This window comes from Halichoerus grypus, chromosome 2 (genome assembly GCF_964656455.1).
Source record: "Halichoerus grypus chromosome 2, mHalGry1.hap1.1, whole genome shotgun sequence".
Taxonomy (NCBI): Eukaryota; Metazoa; Chordata; class Mammalia; order Carnivora; family Phocidae; genus Halichoerus; species Halichoerus grypus.
In genome coordinates this window covers 117,546,816-117,569,478 of record NC_135713.1, presented here as the reverse complement: position 1 = coordinate 117,569,478, position 22,663 = coordinate 117,546,816, and the positions used below count along the sequence as shown (strand labels likewise).

Genomic DNA, 22,663 nt, shown 5'->3' with positions numbered 1-22,663 from the left:
ACCGTCAGTGTCGTTGGGGGGCGGGGGGCACTGCAGCCTCTGAATCCTGGGTCGAGTGCTGGGTGGGGAGGACTCAGCTAGATCTAGGGATCTCGACCCGCCGCAGGGGTGGGGGGCGGGGCGGGATACGGGAAGACCCCTACGGTGGTCCTTATCTTTCTCTAGCCTAGGGGCGTCGGGGGGAGGGGTCTTGAAGCTGCGCTTACCAAAAATTAAGAAAATGTCAAATGTCCATAGCAAGGAAGGGCATTGTGGGGGTTGCTTGAATGAATCTGGTTCCATTCCTAAGACTGATTCTTCCTTGAGGGAGTACAGACCACCCCACCCCCACTCCACCATTTCTTGGGTGTGGACAGCGACAGGGCCTAGGCCTCTTCCATCTCCAGTACCCCCTGTCCCCGGGCCGACGCTGGCAGCTCAGCTAGAGGCCGGGCTCTAGCCTCACAGCGCCACTTACCCCCCGCCATACCCCAGTGTAGTGTCCTCAGTGCCTTGGCTCCTGCCCGCCCTAGGCTGCCCAGACTAGCTGCTCCCCTCTGCACCCCTTTGCGTTTCCCAACTCTCACGGGACGCGGGCCTGAGGAGCCTCTGTCCACCGAAGGCCACGGCCCTTTGCTGCGGTGGGAGCCTATCTCCACTCACCCCCATCAGCTACCCTCCGGGGAAGCGGGAACAGCCCAGAATTAGCCAGGTGGATGGGTGGAGTCGGCCTAGCAGAGGATGCTGCGGGAGTGGCCTTGGGATTAAATAACAACAGGGTACTGGAGCCGCAGAGGAAATGGAAAGGGCCAGGGATCCTTTCTTTGCAGTTAATGATGCTGCGTGGGGTGGGGGGTATCGCATCAGCCCAGGCTGTTGAAAAGAAAAGCCCCCGCCATTAGGCCTGACTCCGGGAAGGCTGGGAGCCCTCACAACAGCAGCAGGCCCAGCTCCGCCCAGGAACCGAGGAGACTGTAGCCTGGGAGGGGAGGAGAGTTGGGGGGGGGGGGGCGCGGAGGGGATGTGGATGGCTTTGATGCCTGAATAAGAGCTAGGCCAGGGCCTGAATCCCCCGTAAGTTTGTCTTGCTGGTGTTCTGGCTTGACCGCGAGGTTGTGAGCTGTCTTTTTCTACACCACCGAAGGACTGCGCTTGGCTGCCGAGGAGCCAATGAAAGGCTTCCAGTCCAGGTCAGAGGTCTGGCCTTGGGCTGGAGCTGGGTCTGGGGCTCTGGAGATGGGCCGTGAAGGGACATTTTGCAAACCCAGACCAGGACTCGGGGTCACAGAGTCTCAGTCTAAAATGTCTTCTTGCTACTCAGAGGTACTTTTGCAATGTGATTTCCTTACTTAGCTCTTGGGGGCAGAACGCCCCCCTCCCCTAGAGGACCACAGTCTTTCAAGGCTAAGACCTTACTTAAAGCCAAAAGAAAAACTCTTTACTAGTACAGTTGTTTAGGATGACCTTTGCTGGTCTTGAATTCAGTATCATTATTCCCATTTGTCAGAGGTAGAAAGAAATTGAGGGCAAGAGTCCTATACCTGCTCAATGGAAGATCTAGTAAATGTAGAGCTGATTTTCCAGATCTTTGCAACCTAACTCTCTCTACTTTGCTACCACCCCTTCTTGGCATCACAAACCCAAAACCTGTTCTTTTGTTAAGTCATTTAAGCACATTAAACAAGGGAAGTTGGAGTAGTAATTTTGCAGCCAGTGCTCACTCTGGGACTTGCTTGAACAATTAAAAGGATGGCAGTAAATACATCCTTCCTAAACTATCAAAGGAAAGCAAGATGGTGGTGGTAGTGTGTGTTTGCTGTTCTGTTTCCTTTATTTAGAGGAATTAGCCAAGAGATAGATGGGGTTCCATTCCTGGTCTTTTCTCAGCTTTACTGAAGGATGAGATGAAGACACCACAGCCCTGGTGATATAGTGGAGAGAATGGAGGAGCCCCCAGGCCTGGGCTGGGCAGAGCCCCTGATTTGTAAGCAGAGTGTGATTCAGAGTGTCTGGGAGATAAGTGAGGATTATATTCTGCCTCTACTTGGAACCTAAAGAGAGGTTTGGAGCAAGTGTTATGAGAAGTGTGTGCATGTGTTCATTCATGCATGCATGCATTCACATATTATTCTGTTAGGAGCCTGCCCTGACTCTGGGGACTCAGTGGTGAGAGACAGACCGTGTTCCCTGCCCTTGTGAAGCTCACCATCTTTTGAGGAGACAGACAGGCCTCAGAATTTGAGGCTGTGCTAAGTGCTGGGAGGGGGTCTGAGTCGAGACCTGAAATCTGAGAAGCCGTGAGCCTGAGGGAGGTTGAGGAGACAGGTGGGGCTGAGGGAGCCTGGGTGGAAGCCCTGTGTGGGAAAGGCCTGACATGGAAGTGCTGATGGTAGGCCTCTGCGGCCACAGCTTGGCAAACAAGGTGGAAGTTGGCCTGGTGAGGAGTTCAGATATTATCCCCTCAAGGATTTCAAGCAGCGTCATGACATATTCTGGTTTGTGTTCTAAACCTCTGTAGCAGCCCAGAGGCTGGTGGCTGGGGGTGAGGGGACAGAGTGACAGGGGAATGCAGGATGTTTGCTCCTGACAGGCTGACGGTGCCATATTTGTTATTTCGGATTGGGTGGCCTGTAGGCCTGTGCTTTTTTTTCTCTTCTACTTCATCTGGCTTAGTTTACTCCTAAGAGGCTGTCTCCTGCCCAGGTATAACTTTTATGCTAGAGGCAGATGCTAACGGCCCTGTGTTCCTGCTTGTGCTAATTACAGTCCTCTCACCCCAATTTCAATGTAAACATCTTCACCCCTACCAGATCATGGCCAGGGGAGGCGAGGGGGTTCACTTCTGGGCTTGGCCCTCTTGTTAAGCCCCTGGCCCTGCCAGGACCTGGAAGCTGAGTTAGTGAGTGTTAGGAGAGGCAGGAATTCCAACTGAATGACAGACATTCCTGGAACACTTACCGTGTGCCGTGCCTGGGCTCAGCATGTTTTCATACGGACTGTTGCTTTAAAAAGCTGTGTTCTGGGTCTTACTCTCCCTCTTTGTCAAATAAGAAGTCAGAGGCTATGTTTTAATTATTAAATTCCACCAAAAATTATTATGCACTTCCTGTGAGTCAGGCAGAGTGCCAGGTGTCGGGGTTATAGTGATAAAAGAGATAGACACAATTTTTGCCTTTAGAGAGCTCTCAGTCAGTGGTAAGAGGGCCGGGGCAGGGTGTGCTTTCCCCCGTAATCTTCATCAGCGCCCTCATTCATTTCTTTGTTCACTTGACATTTCTCAACTTTATTGCACATACTACGCACTGGAAGCCAAGCCCTTCAACCCAAACAGATCACCTGCCTCCCCCGTAGTCAAGTAGGGAACATAAGACATTAAACAAACCATTGATCGAAGACTGATTTAATTATAGTTAACATCAGTGATGCGATAGAGAGTGCAGAGAGCAAAGTAGGGGGACACAGCCTAGGGGCTCTGGAGAAGCTTCCCTGCAGCTCAGATCTGCAGAATGCAGTCTCTGCCAAGCTGGGCTCAGTGACAGAAGGCTCAGAAGCGGAAAGAAGTCTCAAGGACTATTAGAGCAACTGAAGATAGCTACAGTTTCCCTAGTCCTTTGAGGAAGGGAGGGTATGTCAGGCCTGAGTTAAAGCTCTGTTCTGGCCCTAGCTCCTGGGCTTTCTGGCTCAGTGTGTTCATTTGTTTCAGCTTTGAAGGCTGGAGACCATGAAAGACAGATGTGCAGACACTGACCACAGACTGCTGAGTTCAGTCCTACCCTTACAAGCTCCATAGCCTTGGACAAGTGATCCAAACTTTATGTGCCTCAGTTTCCTCCTCTGCAATATGAAAACTAATAGTAGTACTTACCACAGAGGGTTGAGTGGCAATTGAATGGAAAAAATGTACATAAAGCACTTAGAACAGCATCTGGCAAATTGTAAATGCCAAATATGCATTTAGGTGATTATTCAAAATACCCGGCCATTTTGATGCAAGGAATGAGTTAGAATTTTAAGAGGAGTCCATTTATGTGGGTGTATCAAAACCTGAGAAAGAGAAAAATAACCTAAACTGTAAACAAAGTTTTCATTGTTAATAAACAGTTAAAACAATAATACTGTGGCTGTCATCACTGCTTTAACTAGTACAATTTTGCAGGACGAAAGTTATGGTATTTTCAGCTGTGTGGCTGGGTATTTTAGACAGTTGACCCAAGAGTTGATTTTAACCATGGCCAATACAGATGCTTGAATTTCGGCAGTAGTGCACGTGTGATATAATGCTGAATGTATGCTAAATGATGATTCTGTTGTATCAAGCACTTGGTGACTTTGCATTTCTTAATCTCTTCAAGCCTCTATTGTAAAAAAGGGGATGATAGTTATAGTATCTGCTTCAGAGAGTTGTGAGCACTAAACATGATGTTTTTCAAGTAACTTAGCTGAGAACCAAGTGCACATTTTTGTGGTCCTCAAATTAATCTGTGTAACAGGAATATTTTAAAGATTTTAACTTGGTTGTGATAATACAGCTCTCTAGCTTCCTTTGCCCCATTTTTCCTCCAAGACCCTGGGTTTTCACTGTTTGCTGAGCAGGGCAGTAGAATGGTACAAAAAAGAAGCATTCCAGAAGACCTCACGTAATTCAAGAACAATTTCCTCATAGGGTGTGACTGTGAAGTCAGATTTGCATGCTATCAGTTTTGGCTACCAAGTCAAGATTTTTGTGAATATATTTCTGTGGCACAGTTCAGATTTGCCTTAGTTCAAATTCACATAAAATGCAAGCACACTGTTCATTTCAGGTGTGGGAGCTAAATCGAAAGCAACCATTGAGAGCAGTGAACAGAAAGAGAAGGGAAAAAAAATGGCCAAGAGTAGCCCTCTTGGTCCTTGCTTGCAAATCACAGAAATTCCCTAGTAACATTGAAAAATCAGGTGATATAGTGGTTGGCAAAGTCTGGCTTTAGGAATAAACAGACTTAGACTTTATCCAAAGTAATTGGACACTTAACTGTTGATGGATCTCAGGTGAGTTACTGATCCTTTACACCCTCAATCGTATCTATATAATGGGCATGATGATTCATTCCTACTCTGTAGAATGGTCCAGTAAATACCTCATAAATGCCTCTGTCCTTCATACAACAGAATGGGGACCCTGGGAAAACACAAGGATAAAGAATGGATGTCTAGACTTGGGGTGTCGGCAACTTTCTGGAGGCCCATCTTTCATCATGAGGGTGATGGGGGCTGTGTCCTTCTTTCTGACTTGACAGTTGTGCTTCGGGCCACCTTTTCTCCCCTGACTTCCACTGATGCCACTTCTTTTGGTCATTTATTCGTTCACTCACTCATTCATTCAACACTTTCTAGGTCGCAGGTGCCATGCCAGGCCCTGAGGATACAACAGTAAAGAAGTTCTAGGAATCCCCTGTTCTAATACAGCTTAGTCTAATGGTGGTGGCAGATTATCAAAAGTAAACACCCAAATAATAACAATTTTAGATGTTGGTAAAATCTACAAAGGGAGGGGTGTCTGGGTGGCTCAGTCCTTAAGCTTCTGCCTTCGGCTCAGGTCATGATCCCAGGGTCCTGGGATCGAGCCCCGTATCGGGGGCTCCCTGCTCAGCAGGAAGCCTGCTTCTCCCTCTCCCTCTCCCCCTGCTTGTGTTCCCTCTCTCGCTGCGTCTCTCTCTGTCAAATAAATAAAATCTTTAAAAAAAAAAAATAAAATAAAGTAAAATCTACAAAGGGAATAACAAAGGGATGTGACAGCGACTGGGGGATGGAGCTGGCCCCTTTAGGGAGGTCAGGGAAAGCGTCTCTGGGCCGTCTGAAGGCTGAAGAGCAAGAACCATGGAAATGCTCAGGAAGGAGGGCACTGTGAGTGCAGGGAGCAGGGCAGGCGAGAACTGGTGTGTTTCAGGAATACTGACGCCTTGGGCCTGGGGCTGGAGTTGCTCATCTCTGCTCTAGGACATTCTGGCTTCCTCCAGCTGACTTGCATCACACCGGGGCTTGGCCCAGGCTCTGGACTCTGGAGTACACAGCCAAGTGCACCAGCCTCAGGCCCTGGGGAAGAATTTACAACCATCCTGAGCCTGTTTACCACCTGCCAAGGAACCCTTGGAAGGCACAGGCTCTTTCTCAAAACCAGTTTTTACAGATCTGTGTACAAACCAATTCAACCGGATAGGATATTTTTTTCTTAAGTAATCTTTTTTTTTAAAGTACAACATATTAGGGGCCCTGGGTGGCTCAGTCGTTAAGCATCTGCCTTGGGCTCAGGCATGATCCCAGGGTCCTGGGAATGAGCCCCGCATGGAGCTCCCTGCTCAGCGGGAAGCCTGCTTCTCCCTCTCCCACTCCCCCTGCTGGTATTCCCTCTCTCACTGTGTCTCTCTCTGTTAAATAAATAAAAATCTTTTAAAAAAAGAAAAAATAAATAAAGATGCGGGGCTCGATCCCAGGACCCTGAGATCATGATCTGAGCTGAAGGCAGACGCTTAATGACTGAGCCACCCAGGCACCCCACAAATAAAATCTTTAAAAAAAAAAAGTATAACATATTAGTTGAACCACATGAAATTGCCGATATTCAGCTTCTTTTCATGTACAATGATGGCAATTTTGTGCAATTCAACATAAATTTCATGTGATTCAACATTCAGAAAACTGCATAAATCAAGTGTACAACTCAGTGAATTTTCCCAAAATGAACACAACTGTGGAATTAGTGGACAGGTCAAGAAAGAAAACACTATCAGTGTTCTGGAAGCCACATTCATGCTGTTCCCATCCCTAACCACCACCATACCCCACCTCTACCCACAACAGTAATCACTGTCTTGACTTTTAGCACCACAGATTAATGTCTATTTTTTGATCTTTCTATAAATGGAATTATATAGTAGATACTTTTTTGTGTGTGAGATTCTCCCATGTGGTTGCATGTAGTTGTAGTTTCTTTTTTATTGCTGTATACTATTCTGCTATATAATTGTATTGCAGTATATTTATTCAAACTATTTTTGATGGATATATATATATATATTGTTTCCAGTGTTTACTTTTTTTTAAGATTTTATATTATTTTTTGAGAGAGAGAGAGAGAGCACAAGCTGGGGGAAGGGGCAGAGGGAGAGGGACAAGCAGACCCCCCACTGAGCGTAGGCCATGATGTGGGGCTTGATCCCGGGGCTAGATCCCAGGACCCTGAGATCATGACCTAAGCCGAAGTCAGATGCTTAACTGACTGAACCACCCAGACACCCCTCCAGTGTTTACTTTTAAGAATACTGCTTCTTGGGGACCCCTGGCTGGCTCAGGGGGTAGAGCATGTGACCCTTGACCTCTCGGTCCTGAGTTCGAAGCCCACATTGGGCATGAAGCCTACTCAAACAGAATAAATAAATAAAAATTAAAAAAAAAAAGAATACTGCTGGTTCAGTTTGTGGAGCATGCGACTCATGATCTTGGGGTTGTGAGTTCAAGCCCCATGTTGTGTGTAGAGATTACTTAAAAATAAAATCTTAAAAAAAAAAGAATGTTGCTTCTGTTAATAGTTCTGTACATGACTTTTGTTGAACACATATTTATGTATCTGTGAATATACACTGAGGACTGGTTTAGTTTTAGTGAGTACTTCCAGTTATCCCAAGTGGTTAGAGTAATTCACACTCTCTGTACTGCTTTAATGTGTTTCCTTGTTGCCTAGCTCTTGGGCCAGGTTCTACGAAAAGAATGAATATAGGGGAGGGGCCCCTGGGTGGCACAGCTGTTTAAGAGTCCGACTCTTGGTTTCTGCTCAGGTCGTCGTGATCTCAGGGTTGTGAGATTGAGCCCCACATGGGGCTTTGTGCTCAGCATGGAGTCTGCTTGAGATTCTCTTTCCCCCTTCCCCTCCCACTCATGCTCTCTCGTGCACGCTCTCTCTCTCCCTAAAATAAATAAATCTTAAAAAAAAAAGAATGAATAGAGGGGAGATAATCATGACATGATTCATGGGATGAGTCTCAATCTGTGTAGTGATTAAGAGCACAAGTGGGTTCAATTGTTACTCAGTGCCTCTATTTACCTGCCATCTCTGTGACCTTGGGCAAGTCACCCAACATCACTAGGCCTTAAGTTCTTCATCTGTAAAATTGGTTAAGCACAGTAGTTCTTATCTCGCAGGGTCTTTTACCCATTCCTTTACTCGAAAAACATTTGTGGAATGCCTCCTGTGTGCGCTTTGTTCTGGACACTGAGAATTCAGGGGTGAACAAGACAGATGAGGCTTTGCCCTCATGGAATGTATGTTCTAGTTAGAGGAGGCAGATAATAATGAAGCAAATAATTAAGATAATTTCAGATAGCGATACATGCTATGGAGGCAGTAAAACAGGGTGCTCTGACCAAGCGATGGGGGGAGGGTCGTAGGGCAGTCGGGATGGTAGTGATTGAGCTGGGACCCAGATGATCAGAAGAAGGCAGCTGTGGGTGGCTCTGAGGGAAGAGCACTCCGTGCAGAAGGGCCAGCTGGTGCCAAGGCCATGAGGTAGGAACAAGTTTGGTGTATGTGAGTTGCAGAAAGAAGGTTGATCCTGCTGTAGCTAACTGACTCATGGGTGGGCAGTTTGGGATACAGCAGCAGAAATAGGCAGGGGCCAGGTCATGCAGGGACTTGAAGGCTGTGGTAAGGAGTTTGCGTTTTATTTATTTATTTTTTAATTTTTAAATTATTTTTTTAAAGATTTATTTGAGAGACAGAGAGAGAGAGAGAGAGAGAGCGGTCAGTGAGGGGTAGGGACAGAGAGAGAGGGAGGGAGGATCCCAAGCAGAGTCTCTGCTGAGTGCAGAGCCCAATGCGGGGCTTGATCTCACTATTCTAAGGTCATGATTGAGCCGAAATCAAGAGTTGGACACTTAATCGACTGAGCCACCCTAGGTGCACCTTATTTTTTTTTTAAGTTTTTTCATTTTTAAGTAATCTCTACACCCAACATGGGGCTCAAACTCACAACCCCAAGATCAAGAGTTGCACACTCCACTGACTGAGTCACAGGCACTCCGCATTTTATTCTAATATCAGTGGAAATCATTGAAGAGTCTTAAGCAGGAGACCACCATGAGCTAATTTACACGAAGATTAAAAGAGATTTTATATATATATGTATATCCTCAAGTTTATATATATATATATATAAACTTAGCACTGAGTCTGGCATAGAGTGATATTTGGTAAATATTAGTAGCTGCTACTGCTATTATTATTATTGATACTCTTTTTTTTTTTTAAGATTTTATTTATCTATTTGACAGAGACATAGAGAGAGCACAGATAGACAGAGCGGCAAGCAGAGGGAGAGGGAGAAGCAGGCTCTCCGTGGAGCAGGGAGCCCGACAGGGGGCTCGATCCCAGGACCCTGGGATCATGACCTGAGCCGAAGGCAGCCGCTTAACCGACTGAGCCACCCAGGTGCCCCTATTATTGATACTTTTAAAGAATCTAAAAATTTCCATCCTCATTGAGGATCAGGAAGCCATTACCATCCATGTGTAAAGTCAACCAAATCAGGGAACAGGATTGTAAATTTTATTAATCAAAGGAACTGCTTTCCGTTGTCCCTTTCCCAAACGGGAATTTTAAGGCAGAAGATTTTCTCTGTGGTCAGCAATTGTCTGAAGCCAACCAAACTCAACTCCTTTAGCCCCATTTTGCCAAAATGCCCAGAGTTCAGTCACTTGGGTACCCTTGGCTGTGGCCCCATCCACCATTTAGGGCCCTTGGAAAGGCTCATGGTTGATTGTTAATCCATCTGCCTTTGCTCTGGGTCTGATGGGTCAAGAATGGGGAGGCGTTCCCTGTCCTCCACCTTGAGTGTCCACCAGGTTTACTGAGATGCCGTCCACTGCCTTGGCTTGGAGGCTTTCCTACCATGTTCTTGCCATATAAACAACCTAGGGAGTGTTTTTACGTTCAGGAAAGGCCTTTGAAGGTGGCTGTGTTTAATTTTCTCTGACACAGAGAAAGAGCAAGTAAGTAATCTGTGAATGAATGAATGCAAATTGTGTGATGAAGCTGGGGAAAGCTTCTTAGGGTATGGAACACTTGTTTCTGGGCAAAGTGCCCTTCTCTTAGTAAGGATGTTTTCATTCCTTTATTCATCAGTATTGATTGAGCTTCTGCTAGGCGCCAGGTGCCAGGCACTGCACAGATGTGAGTATAAAGAGTGCCATTCTTACCCTTATGGAGCTTCCAGTCTAGTGAGACAAACATTTATCAAACAACTGCACAAGAATAAATACAAAGTGACACCAGTGATCAGTGCTCTGCAGGAGAGGTATCAATGCCCTGAGGGTATATAATGAAGGCTGGGGCTTTGGGAAAGTTCCTCTAGTATCTAGTGATACCTGAGCTCAGCCCAAAAGGATGGCTGGTGATAAGTGGGTTTGGAGGGTGGAGCGAGAAGTAGTCCAGGCCGAGAACAGCACACGCAAAGGTCCTCAGATGGGAGGGAGCAGGCATGGTGAACCCAAGGTTGTAAGAGAAAGCCACTGTGACTAAAGGATTGAAAATCCAGTGGACTCTGGGCCCAGAAACAGCTAGAGATAGGGGAGAGGGGTCAGATCATAGAAGGCTTTGGAGGCTCTGTAAGGATGTGCAGTTTGATCCTTCTTAAGGACCATGGGATACTATTAAAAGTCTTGAAGCTGTGGGATGTATGTGTGTGAGTGTGTGTGTTAGGGACTATGTCATTCTGTCTGTCCTAGAGGTGATATTGGAGGCCAGTTTTTCCCAGTTCCAGGGTGTCGCACTATTCGTGCGGTTTCCTTATGGTCCGGCCAAATGTTTGCAAATAGTTCCTTTATCAAACTCTCCTCAGATGACCAAATTTATTCTGTTTGACTTTCTGGGGCAATCACATTGGATGGATGAAGCGGGAGGAAACTTTAGCAGTTACTTAAACTCCTTTGTTTTACTTGTAACAAGCACATATTACTGGATTTTGGTTTCTAGCCACCCTGACAAGCTTTGTCTTTTTTTTTTTTTTTTTTAAAGATTTTTTATTTATTCATTTGAGAGAGATAGAGAGAGAGCATGAGCAGGGAGAGAGGCAGAGGGAGAGGGAGAAGCAGGCTCCCCGCCGAGCCAGGAGCCCGATGTGGGGCTCAATCCCAGGACCCCGGGATCATGACCTGAGCCGAAGGCAGACGCTTAACCATCTGAGCCACCCAGGCACCCCCAAGCTTTGTCTTTTCAATGCAGAGCAGTACATTTCAATTTGCATGTATTTATATGAGAACTGAAAATGATTGAATTAGTTAGATTTCTTTCTGTCTTATTTTGTGCTATTTGTCATGTGTATGTATGTGTTAAGATGACTTTTTAGAGCAGTTTTAGATTTTTTTAAAAAAGATTTTATTTATTTATTTGAGAGAGAGCAAGAGTGTGAGAGCAAGAGAGCATGAGCAGGGAGAGGGGCAGAGGGAGAGGGAGAAGCAGACTCCCCGCTGAGCAGGGAGCCCGATGTGGGACTCGATACCAAGACCCTGGGATCATTACCTGAGCTGAAGGCAGATGTTTAATTGATAGAGCCACCCAGGCACCCCGAGCAGTTTTAGATTTATAACAAAAATGAGGGGTGCCTGGGGGGCTCCGTCGGTTAAGCATCAGCCTTCCGCTCAGGTCATGATCCCAGAGTCCTGGGATCGAGCCCTGAGTTGGGCTCCCTGCTCAGCGTGGAGCCTGCTTCTCCCTCTCCTTCCTACTGGTACTATCTCTGTCTCTCTTTGTCTCAAATAAATAAATAAAATCTTTTTGAAAAAAAGATTTATAACAAAAATGAGAAGAAAGTACAGAGATTTCCCATATACTCCCTACCCCAATACGTGCATAGCCTCCCCTAGGTGCTGGTTTTTATTTCTGCTTTTCCTTCTACTTTCTCGTCCTGTGGACTGAGTTGTTTTGCTTTGTTTGTTTTTTGTTTTGTTTTTTAGTTATCCCATTCTTTCCTATTGATTGCCATGGAAGTTATAGTCTCTCTATTCTTTTAGTGGATCCCCTAGATATTTAAAAATTAATCACAATTTTTACCCTCTTAAACAATTTAATACAAAGACCTTAAATTAACTTAAATCCTTAAGTCTCTACCTACCCCCCTTTATATTCTGCTATAGTTCAGTGTTTTCATTCTTTTTTAATTTTTAATTTTTTTCATTTTTTCAGGAGAGATGAGACATTATCATTTCTTTTATGGTCAAATATTGTTCATTGGTGGCTTACAGAACCACTAATCTCTTTGTTCTGAGTGTCTGAGATTGCTTTCCTTCTGCCTGAAATTCATCCTTTAGAATTTCCTTCAGTGTCTGTTGGTAGTAAATTCTCTCAGTTTTCATTGGTTTGAAATTTACTTTCTTTCACCCTCATATTTAAATTCTTGAATAAAATTCTCGAACAACAGTTACTCTGTCTCAGCACATTGAAGATACCCTTCTGGTTCCCATTGTGGCTGCTGGGAAGTCTACTGTCAGTCTAACTTCAGTTTCTTTGTTATTGATCTATATTTGTCCCAGGCCCTTGCAGTTTCACTATGATGTAAGTAGTTGTGAATATATTTTTCTTCATCCTTCTTGGGACGTCTGAATCTGGAGTTTGCTGTCTTACAACAATTTGGAAAAATTCTCAGCATGGCCAGCACCAGTGTGAAGCCAGTGAGGTGCCTGGGGCACCAAATTTTAGGAGACACTCATTCTTGAGCTTGTGTAAATGCAGAATTGGCCCTGAGAATGAGTGTCTAAAATAAATTTTATGCCCTAGGTACCTCACTCACTTCACTCTAGTCCTGTTCCTAACTCTACAAACACTCCTCTTTCTTATTCTTTCCTTCATTTTCTTTGGTAAATACAATTAAATATATATTAGACCATCTTATTCTATCCTCCAATGTCACATATATAGTTCTTTGTATTCTTCATCTCTCTGTATTTTTGGGTCACTTTTTAGATTTCTTCAGATCCATTTTCTAGTAAATTAATTCTGCCTTTAACAGTATCTAATCTGCTACTGGATTCATCTTAGTTTCAATTTTTTTCAAAATTGGCTTGGTTACTTTTTTAGTCTTTTACCCCTGGGTCACATATTTAAGGCTCACATTTATTTCTTGAAATACGGGTGCCTGGGTGGCTCAGTCGGTGAGGCATCCAACTCTTGATTTTGGCTCAGGTCATGGTCTCAGGGTCATGAGATTGAGCCCAGAATCAGGTGCTGTGCTGAAATATGGGGCCTGCTTAAGATTCTCTCTCTCCTGGGCAACACTATCAGGACCCTTCTCATTCTTGAGAGCTTTTTCTGTATCTTAACTTAGTAAATTTATGTCACTTTACTAAAAAAAAAAAAAATTCTCTCTCTCCCTCTCCCTCTGCTCCTCCCCCCTCTTGTGCCCCCCCTTCTCTCAAAAAAAAAAAAAAAAAAGAAGAAAAGAAAGAAAGAAGGAAGGAAAGATATATTCACTTTCTGTACTTGATAATTTCTTTTTTTTTTTTTTTTTTACAGCAAGAGAGGGAACACAAGGCAGACGCTTAACGACTGAGCCACCCAGGCGCCCCTGTACTTGATAATTTCTATGTCATACTTTTATGGATATGATTATGTAGGTCTGTTGTTCCTGCGATTCTCACTTATGGTGCCTTGTTTCCTTGTGTGTTTTGTGGTTTTTAGCTTAGGCCCAGTTTCTTAGGACTTTATGGGCATTCCTGAATGCATTGGTTAAAATTGTAGTCCTTTAGAGAGAATTTATATTTGCTTGGACCATTCCTGAGGTGTCCCTAGCTCTATCTTGTTTTGGAATCCATTGGAAGTTCCTTGATTGGCTCTGAGGGAGGAAAAAGGGCAGAGTAAAAGATGATTCCACATTTTTGAGTGACCAGATAGATGGTGCTTTTAGGAATAGGGAAGTTGGGAAGAGAGCCAAGTTTGTTTTTGTTTTGTGCCTCAGTTTCCTTATGGGTAAAGCAGGGGTGGTTGGGCTGACCTACAGGGATTTTGTGGTTTTAGACCTCTTGAGGTTTCAGGATTGGCAAAACAATTCAGGCATAAGAGTCTGGTAGGCAGCTGGAATTTGGAGCTGGGATCTGAATGAGAGTTCAGGTTTCAGTGTATGGACGTGTTAACCTGAGTAGGCCACTGGGAAGGGGAGGGATGATAGTTTAGGCCATGGAGGTGGGTTAATAGAAGAGGATGGGATCTTTGGGGGTGATGACTGTGACTTACAATACAGGGGTGTAATAGTTTGCTAGGGCTGCTGTAACAAAGTACCACAGACTGGGTGCCTTAAACAATAGAAAGTTATTTTCCCACAATTCTGTAGGCTAGAAGTCTGAGATCAAAATACCAACAGGGTTGGTTTCTTCTTAGGCCTCCCTCCTTCACTTGTAGATGTCCATCTTCTCCTTGTCTTCACATGGTCTGCCCTCTGCCTGTATCCTGATAAATCCACCAGTCATATTGAATTAGGGCCCACCCTAATGACTTTATTAATTACTTTTTAAAGACCCTCTCTCAGGGGCGCCTGGGTGGCTCAGTTGGTTAAGTGTCTGCTTTCCTCTCAGGTCATGATCCTGGAGTCCTGGGATCGAGCCCTGCATCAGGCTCCATGCTCAGCAGGGAGTCTTCTTCTCTGTCTGACCCTCACCCCGCTCTCATGCTCTCTCTCACTCTCTCTCTTGTCTGTCTCTCTCTCAAATAAATAAATGAAATCTTTAAAAATAAATAAATAAATAAATAAATACGCTATCTCCAGGGGCGCCTGGGTGACTCAGTTGGTTGAGCATCTGACTCTTTTTTTTAAAGATTTCATCCATCTATTTGACAGAGAGAGAGAGACTGAGAGAGGGAACAAAAGCAGGGGGAGTGGGAGAGGGAGAGGGAGAAGCAGGGAGCCTGATGCGGCGCTTGATTCCAGGACCCTGGGATCATGACCTGAGACGAAGGCAGACGCCCAATGACTGAGCCACCCAGGCGCCCCAGCATCTGACTCTTGATTTCAGCTCAGGTCATGATCTCAGGGTCATGAGATCGAGCTCTCCATAAGGCTCTGCATTCAGTGCAGAGTCTGCTTGAGATCCTCTGCCTCCCCCTCTGCCCCTTCCCTCGCTCATGCTCACTCACTTTCTCTCTCTCCCCCTCAAATAAATAAATAAATAAAATGTTTATAAGACCCTATCTCCAAGTGCAGTCACATTCTGAGGTGCAGGGGGTTAGGACTATAACATGGATTTTGGAGGGATGCAGTTAGGCTCACAACAGAAGGCAAGAATCAGGGGCAGAGGAGGGAAACCAAAGGATGAGAAAGGTGCTGGGAGAGAGGTAGTGAGGAACAAGAAGGGGCAAGGGCATCTGCATTAACAGTGGGAGTACCTGAGGACTACCTACAAGGAAGGCTTTTCAGTAGGCATTTGGAGATCAGGCTTTGAGGGTTTGAGGAAGATGACAGCATGGCAAGAGAGTAGAGGAAGGCCAAGCAGCAAGCTTTTGGTTTCACTTCTAGACACAATAGATATTCCACATATATATTTATTAAATTAATAAATGAATTTTCTTTCCTCCCTCCTCTGATTTTCCATGGTCCTAGGACTTGGTTTCTCTTTAGAAACTCTAAGGTGGGGCGCCTGGGTGGCTCAGTTGGTTAGGCGACTGCCTTCAGCTCAGGTCATGATCCTGGAGTCCCTGGATCGAGTCCCGCATCGGGCTCCCTGCTCGGCAGGGAGTCTGCTTCTCCCTCTGACCCTCCCCCCTCTCATGTGCTCTCTCTCATTCTCTCTCTCTCAAATAAATAAATAAATAAAATCTTTATTAAAAAAAAAAAAAAAAAAAGAAACTCTAAGGTGAGGCTGCATTCCAGGACCTTGGCCTTGAGCTTATTCTTTGATGTGGCTGGGTCTTGAGGACAAACCAGGGGGAATAGAACATCTTTTCTCGGAGGGAGGGAGGAAGAGAGGGAGGAAGAAAAGGAGAGCGAGAGAGAGGGAGAGAGAGAAAATGAATTGAATGAACCCAACCAAACTCCATTATCAGTAAACTTCCATACTGTAAGGAAGAGAATAGGGTGACATGAGGTTGGAAAGGCCTTGGGGGTTATTTTGCAATTTTCCTGTCTGCCCTTCAGAAATGAAGAGGTTGTTCATTCATTCATTGAAAAAATTTTTAATTAAGCACCTACTCTGAATCGGGCACTGTGCTAGGCAAGAGGGAGATATCAGTGAAGCAAGTATCAGAGATTTATTGACTGCTTATGCAATGCCATGTTCTTGTTAAGTATACCTCCTGCCTTCAAGGACAGTGTAACACATGGACTATTGGTGTTGCATTTACTTTTTTTTATAGATAGGGGAATGGGCTAACCGAAGCTTAAAATGGTTTGGTAGCTCGCTGTGGGTCATAGAGTTATATGTAAACAACTTAGATACATCCCAGGGACAACTTTTTCCAGCCCTAGTTTCACCCAGGCCCCTGGAGCTTCCCCCAGGGTACAGTAAGGGGCTGGCTTGGGGTCCTGCATGAGTCAGGCTGAGCTGGGGATAAGCAAAGTTCCTGCTGTTCCATCCTGTCCTTGGCCTGAGCAAGGACATGGTGTAAAGGGACGGATGTGGGCTAGGATAATAATGCCGAGTCACTGCTGATGAAAGCCCTATGTGTTCACCATCCCCCAGCTACTACCTGAAGCCTGTCTCAGCTACTGTCCTTATTGTCACACTCACATCCCTCTCAGCCCCACTGAAAACAGCTGGGATTGTGTCTCATGAACCAAAAACGTGTTTCCTTCCTTCTCTGGGGCTACCTCAGGGCTACCTGAGAACACAGCCTGATTCTGAAATCGTATTCCCCAATGCCTGGGATTTCCCCTCTGGTTCCAGATAAAGGGAGAAACATGGCTTCTGTTAACTCTTTTTGAGTGGGATCATGAGGAAACAGTCCAGTGACCTCTTTCTTCTATTTTAAAGTGAAGAGGAAGGTAGTCACACCACTGAGCAGTGAGTCAGTGGGTATAGGAACTGAATGCTATATTTGGGTGGAGACTTGGGAGGTAGAACCAAATTTGATGAATCACCCCCAATCTAGTCTAATTTGGCAGTCAGAACCCTGAAGACTTAAGGAGTACACAGAAATATATATACAAGGATGTTCATCCCATTGTTTTAGTAGTAGCAACCTACATGCCCATCTGTAGGGGATTGATGAAATCAACTTTGGTTGCTTTTTACAAAAGAAATCTAAGGGGCACTTGGGTGGTGCAGTTGGTTGGGCATCCGATTTGTGGTTTCAGCTGTTTGTAATCTGGTAGTTGTGGGATTGAGCTCCATGTTGGGCTCTGCACTTAGTGCCAAGTCTGCTTCAGATTCTTTCTCCCTCCCCCTCTGCCCCTCCCCACTCACACACTCTCTCTCTCAAATAAATAAATACAATCTTAAAAAAAAAAAAGTCTAAGTTGCCATTGAACAGTGTGTGGTGACCCTATCAGGTATAGGTAGAGAAAGATGTTCAAGACTGATTATTAAGTGAATAAAGCCACAGAAAAGTGTATGTGTGTGTATGTTTCTATAGCCGTGTTTTCTGGAAATACACATGAGAAACTGCTAACTGGTTTCTTCTAAAGAGTAGGAATGGAGGTTTGGGTGAGGAGTGAGACTTTTGCTCTTTATATTTTTATGTACTTAAAAAAAAATGAGCATATATTGTTTTTATAATACAATGATAGTGATAAAGAAGAAGTGGAAAAAAGAAAAGCTTAAGGTTCACAAACCAAAGGTACTAAACAATTCAGCACTGAATCCAGTAGTGCTGAGGGCAGGAGGAACCACAGGTGGGGCCTGAGATGACTTTGCATGATGGAACTTTCTCTTAGCCACTGCTTACAGAGAATGCTTTGACCAGCCAAGGGTGGACACAGAGGCAGGGATTGGCAGGAAATCACTATTTGCAAGGCTGGCTCAGTGACAGAAAGTCTCAAGCAAAATCAAGGCCAAAGTTCAACTCCAAGAACAGGGATTGGAGTCTCTAATAACAATAGTTAACACGTACTGAGTACTTATCCTGTATTAAAACAATGCGCAAATTGCTTTACTTAGCATTATCTCATTTAAATTTTCACATCAAACCTATGAGATAGCACTATTATTATCCCAGTTTTACAGATGAGAATACTGAAGCTCAGAGAGTCCACATACACACAATTAGAATTGGTAGGGCTGGGATTAACCCTAGTTTGTCTGTTTCTGAAGGCAGCTCTCTTACCACCTCCTGAATACTACTCTGTGTTGAACTCTAGGGCCCTCAGGTCCAAGAACAGGACATCCTTACCATCAAGGAGCAGCCAGGCTAGTTGGGGGAGACTGCACCAATGCCTGTGGGCTAGATAGGGTTTTTTTTTTTTTTTTTTTTTTTTTTTAAGATTTTATTTATTTATTTGACAGAGAGAGACACAGTGAGAGAGGGAACACAAGCAGGGGAGTGGGAGAGGGAGAAGCAGGCCTCCCACCGAGCAGGGAGCCCGACGCGGGGCTCGATCCCAGGACCCTGGGATCATGACCTGAGCTGAAGGCAGACGCTTAACGCCTGAGCCACCCAGGCGCCCCTATATAGGGTTTTATATAAGGCACACATCCAGATGTAACTGGGCTGCAAAGATGATAAGTGCTATTTGGATTTTAAATTTGGAAAGATGTGCAAGACCTGAAGTTGTAAATAAAGGCATCTTGGAGGAGGAAAGATTTCAATCAGGTCTGGAAGGATGGATTGGATTAAGAGAGGGGTGGGGAGAACATTCCAGAGAAGAGAATGCACAAGTTGTGCAGAAGTCTGCTCTGTTGTTTCTGAGACAGTGAGGCATCTTGCCTAATCTTTGGGAGTTGTGTATGTGTGATAAGTGAGATGGTGTGTGTGAGGAGGGAAAACAGAGCATTCAGAAGTCATTCTGAAGGTTGAAAACTGGCAGAAGAGTTGTGACTTAACACGAGAGGAAGTCAAAAGCCTCTGAAGATATTTTGGGGCAGTGAGGAGACACTGCAAAGTGATGCTTCAGAGAGATTAATCTGACAGAGGTGTCAAAATGACTTGGAGTGAAGGACAGAGCCATGGGAAAATGTAGGTGTGGGGTGATGGAGGCCTCACTGGGGTGATGGAGGCCTCACTCTTCCATACTAGAGGAATGAAGCAGGAGGGTCGCGGTGAAAGCTGCTGTAAAGGGAGAGAGGGAGAGGAGGCAACATGACCTGCGGGTTGAAAATAAACAGACTACAAAAACAAGGATTCAAGCCAGATAGTTGAGGGGCTTCAAATCCATGTGTCCAAAGAAGGGAATGCCTATATCTGGAACAGGGAATTGGGAGAGGGTTTTCTACTGGAGGTGGGGTGGGAGCCGATGAGGAATTGTGTTTTCATTCCAAACCTCCCTTTTTCCTATGACTGTAAGACAGCGTAGGGACTTTTTCTCTCTGCTTTCTTGGTCGTGTAATGCATAGGACTCCCTTTGTCTGGACCAGTTCATTCACTCAACAGTTCTTTATTAAGCTGTCATTATGGTCTGATTGTTGGGACCAGATGTGGTCCCTGTCCTCATGAAAGGCACATATTGAGCAAGAAATTATAAGTGTTCTTAACTATGCTCTTAGTCTCAAGGTGGCATATCTTCCCTGAGACTAGTCCTGCTTTCTACTCCCCCAGCATGTACCAGCTGGTAAGGGCATTTGTCAAACATTTTACTGTACATTGTGTCTTATAATAAAAAATATCATCTGGGGCGCCTGGGTGGTGCAGTCAGTTGAGTGTCTGACTCTTGGTTTTGGCTCAGGTTGTGATACCAGGGTCCTGGGATCGAGCCCCGTGCTGGGCTCCGGGCTTCGCATGGAGTCAGCTTGAGATTCTCTCTCTCCCTCTGCCCGTCCCGCTCGTGCTTGGGCTCATTCTCTCTCTCTCTCTCAAATAAATAAATAAATCTTTAAAAAGATATCACAACCATTCATTTATTTTGTTGTTCTACAAATATTTATCGAGTGGCACTGTGGCTCTGTGTTTTTAGCCCTCATGCTCACAAACTAGAGCAGGGCACAGATAAGTAAATAGGTAGTGATAATATGGTGTAAGAAGTGTAACGAGGGGTAACCACCAAGTTGTGGGAGCAACTAAGAGGGATATGTGGTTGGGCAGGTAAGTTTCCCTGACAAGAATAATGAGGTGTGGGGCACCTGGCTAGCTCAGTTGGTGGAGCATATGACTCTTGATCTCAGGATTGTATGTTCGTGCCCCACTTTGGGTATAGAGATTACTTAAAAAAAACAAAATCTTAAAAAAGAAAAAGAACAATGAAGTATTATCTACACAAGGGCAGGGGGTGAGCATGAGGCATGTGTGTTCTATGCAAGAGGAACTTCCAGTTCAAACACCTAGATGCTGGAGAGGCCTAGGCTTGCTGGGAATGATTTACAACCTAGATTTTTATACCTGGAAAAACTACCAGTCAAAATATGAAGAGAGAACAAAAGGCAAGATATATGCTGAAATACAAACTTTCAAAAAAATTTACCTCCCATGTATCTCTTCCCAGGAAGCTAGTGGAGGACCTGCACCACCAAAATCAAGGAGTAAATCAAGAGAGCCGACAACATGGGAATAACCGAATGAAGCTCAGGTAGGCAGGGGCTGGATCAAATAGGGTTCTAAAGATCTAATAGGAGTTTGGACTTGATTGTAATGACAAAATTACCTAAAGTAATAGTGGAGTGATATTCGAAAATAGTGATTTTTTTTTTTAATCCCAAGGACCCATTTGAGCAACCTTGTGATTGGCTCCTACCAGAAGCAATAGTTGTGTTTGTTTTTTTTTTTTTTTTAAGATTTTATTTATTTATTTGACAGAGAGAGACACAGCGAGAGAGGGAACACAAGCAGGGGGAGTGGGAGAGAGAGAAGCAGGCTTCCTTCTGAGCAGGGAGCCTAATGCGGGGCTCTATCCCAGCACCCTGGGATCATGACCTGAGCCGAAGGCAGACGCTTAACAACGGAGCCACCCGGGCGCCCCAGAAGCAATAGTTTTAATCAATCTATTTTTCCTTTGTGTTCCTTTGGAAAGGATTCTGCTGAGTTTTAAAGAGTTTGGAAATCATTGTACTAGAAAAACCTAAAACTGTGTACAACTACTACTTAAGCAGCCTTGTGTAACTTGGTGGGGCTTCCAGAAGCTGCCAGGGCTGCGCAGGTTCCTGAAGCAGTGCACTGTGAGAGAGGAGAGAGTGGAATAGGGAGGTGGAAAGGCTCAGCTGCCAAATTTCAGCAGGACTCTTTGCTGGTCATTCTTCCTTCAGCAGCAAAGGTGATCCCTAGAAGAGTATTTCTTTTTACCAATTAAGTGCTGAAGCTGCCTTCCCCAATGACTTCCAGACTGCCAACAAATAAATTTTCCAAAATACAAACTTGGGGTGGGGGAACACAGCATGACCATGACTCTTCTACTGAACTTTGTCACAGCTGGAATAAGGCAAGTTATGGATGAGAGAGTGTAGTTTGTGTGTGTCTGTGTCTTTGTCTATTCAGTGGGCTCAGAAGAAATTTATGGATATGTTGTATTGTAGCAGGGATCCAGATGTTCCCTAAATCTGAAACCAAGGAGACCATTTTCTTCATGGATTCAGCAGACTGACGTTTGTTTTCTTTTCAGTATCTGCATCTTAAGTACTGTGATAAAAGATCAGCCCAGAAACCAAGCAGCTTGTTAAGGTGTTTACTGGTTTTGCTAACCATAAAAAAGGGCGTTCCCCAGTTCCCCATCAGCTGGGAGAAATCCTTCCCCACCCTCTCCTGACCATCCTCTTTCCCTCCCCCTAAGCAAGTGAATTTTAAATACCACTCTAAAGTTGTTGGCTGGTGACCTGGAAAATTCCTTTTGCTTTGTTATCCTGTTAATGGCCCATCAGTTTAAACCTCCTACCCCCAGAAACTTTCTTTCTCCTAACTAGACTGAAGAGGGAATAGAGATTTAAAAAAAAAAAAAAAAAAAAAAAAATGAAAGAAAGGATTCCTATTTCTAAGGGCTTTGGGAAGATTCCAAGATGGCCAGGCCTGATTGGAAGGAAGGAATTTATTTGTCCTGATCCGTCTGTACGGCAGCTAGCAAATGTAAAAGCCAAGTAAATTAGCGTCTTACTGAATGACTTCAGAGGAACGTGATAATTTTTGGATGCACTGGAAGCTCAGCTATGTAGGATTTTGGTGGACACAGGTCTTGTGGAAGACTTCTAATTCTAGGGGCGCCTGGGTGGCTCAGTCGTTAAGCATCTGCCTTTGGCTCAGGTCATGGTCCCAGGACCTGGGATCGAGCCCTGCATCAGGCTCCCTGCTCAGCGGGCAGCCTGCTTCTCCCTCTCCCACTCCCCTCCCCCGCTTGTGTTCCCTCTCTCGCTGTGTCTCTCTCTGCAAATAAATAAATAAATAAATAATCCTTAAAAAAAAAAAAGACTTCTAATTCTAGAAGCTTAGATTCGGACTTATGTTAGAGATGTGTAAACGAGGGGCACCTGGGTGGCTCAGATGGTTAAGTATCTGCCTTTGGGCTCGGGTCATGATCCTAGGGATGTAGGATCGAGCCCCATGTCCGGCCCCTGGCTCAGCGGGGAGCCTGCTTCTCCCTCTGCCTCTCCCCCTGCTCGTGCT

At 44.9% G+C, this 22,663-nt stretch overlaps 1 long non-coding RNA gene across 1 annotated transcript in view; it reads left to right on the top strand.

Moving 5' to 3' along the window:
• The window catches only part of LOC118550951 (uncharacterized), a 360,365-nt gene that overhangs the window by 195 nt on the left and 337,507 nt on the right, over window positions 1-22,663 (top strand). Inside the window, exon 2 of the long non-coding RNA XR_013445824.1 lies at window positions 20,562-20,645. This is a non-coding gene — a long non-coding RNA (uncharacterized LOC118550951). The remainder of the gene's footprint in view (window positions 1-20,561; window positions 20,646-22,663) is intronic.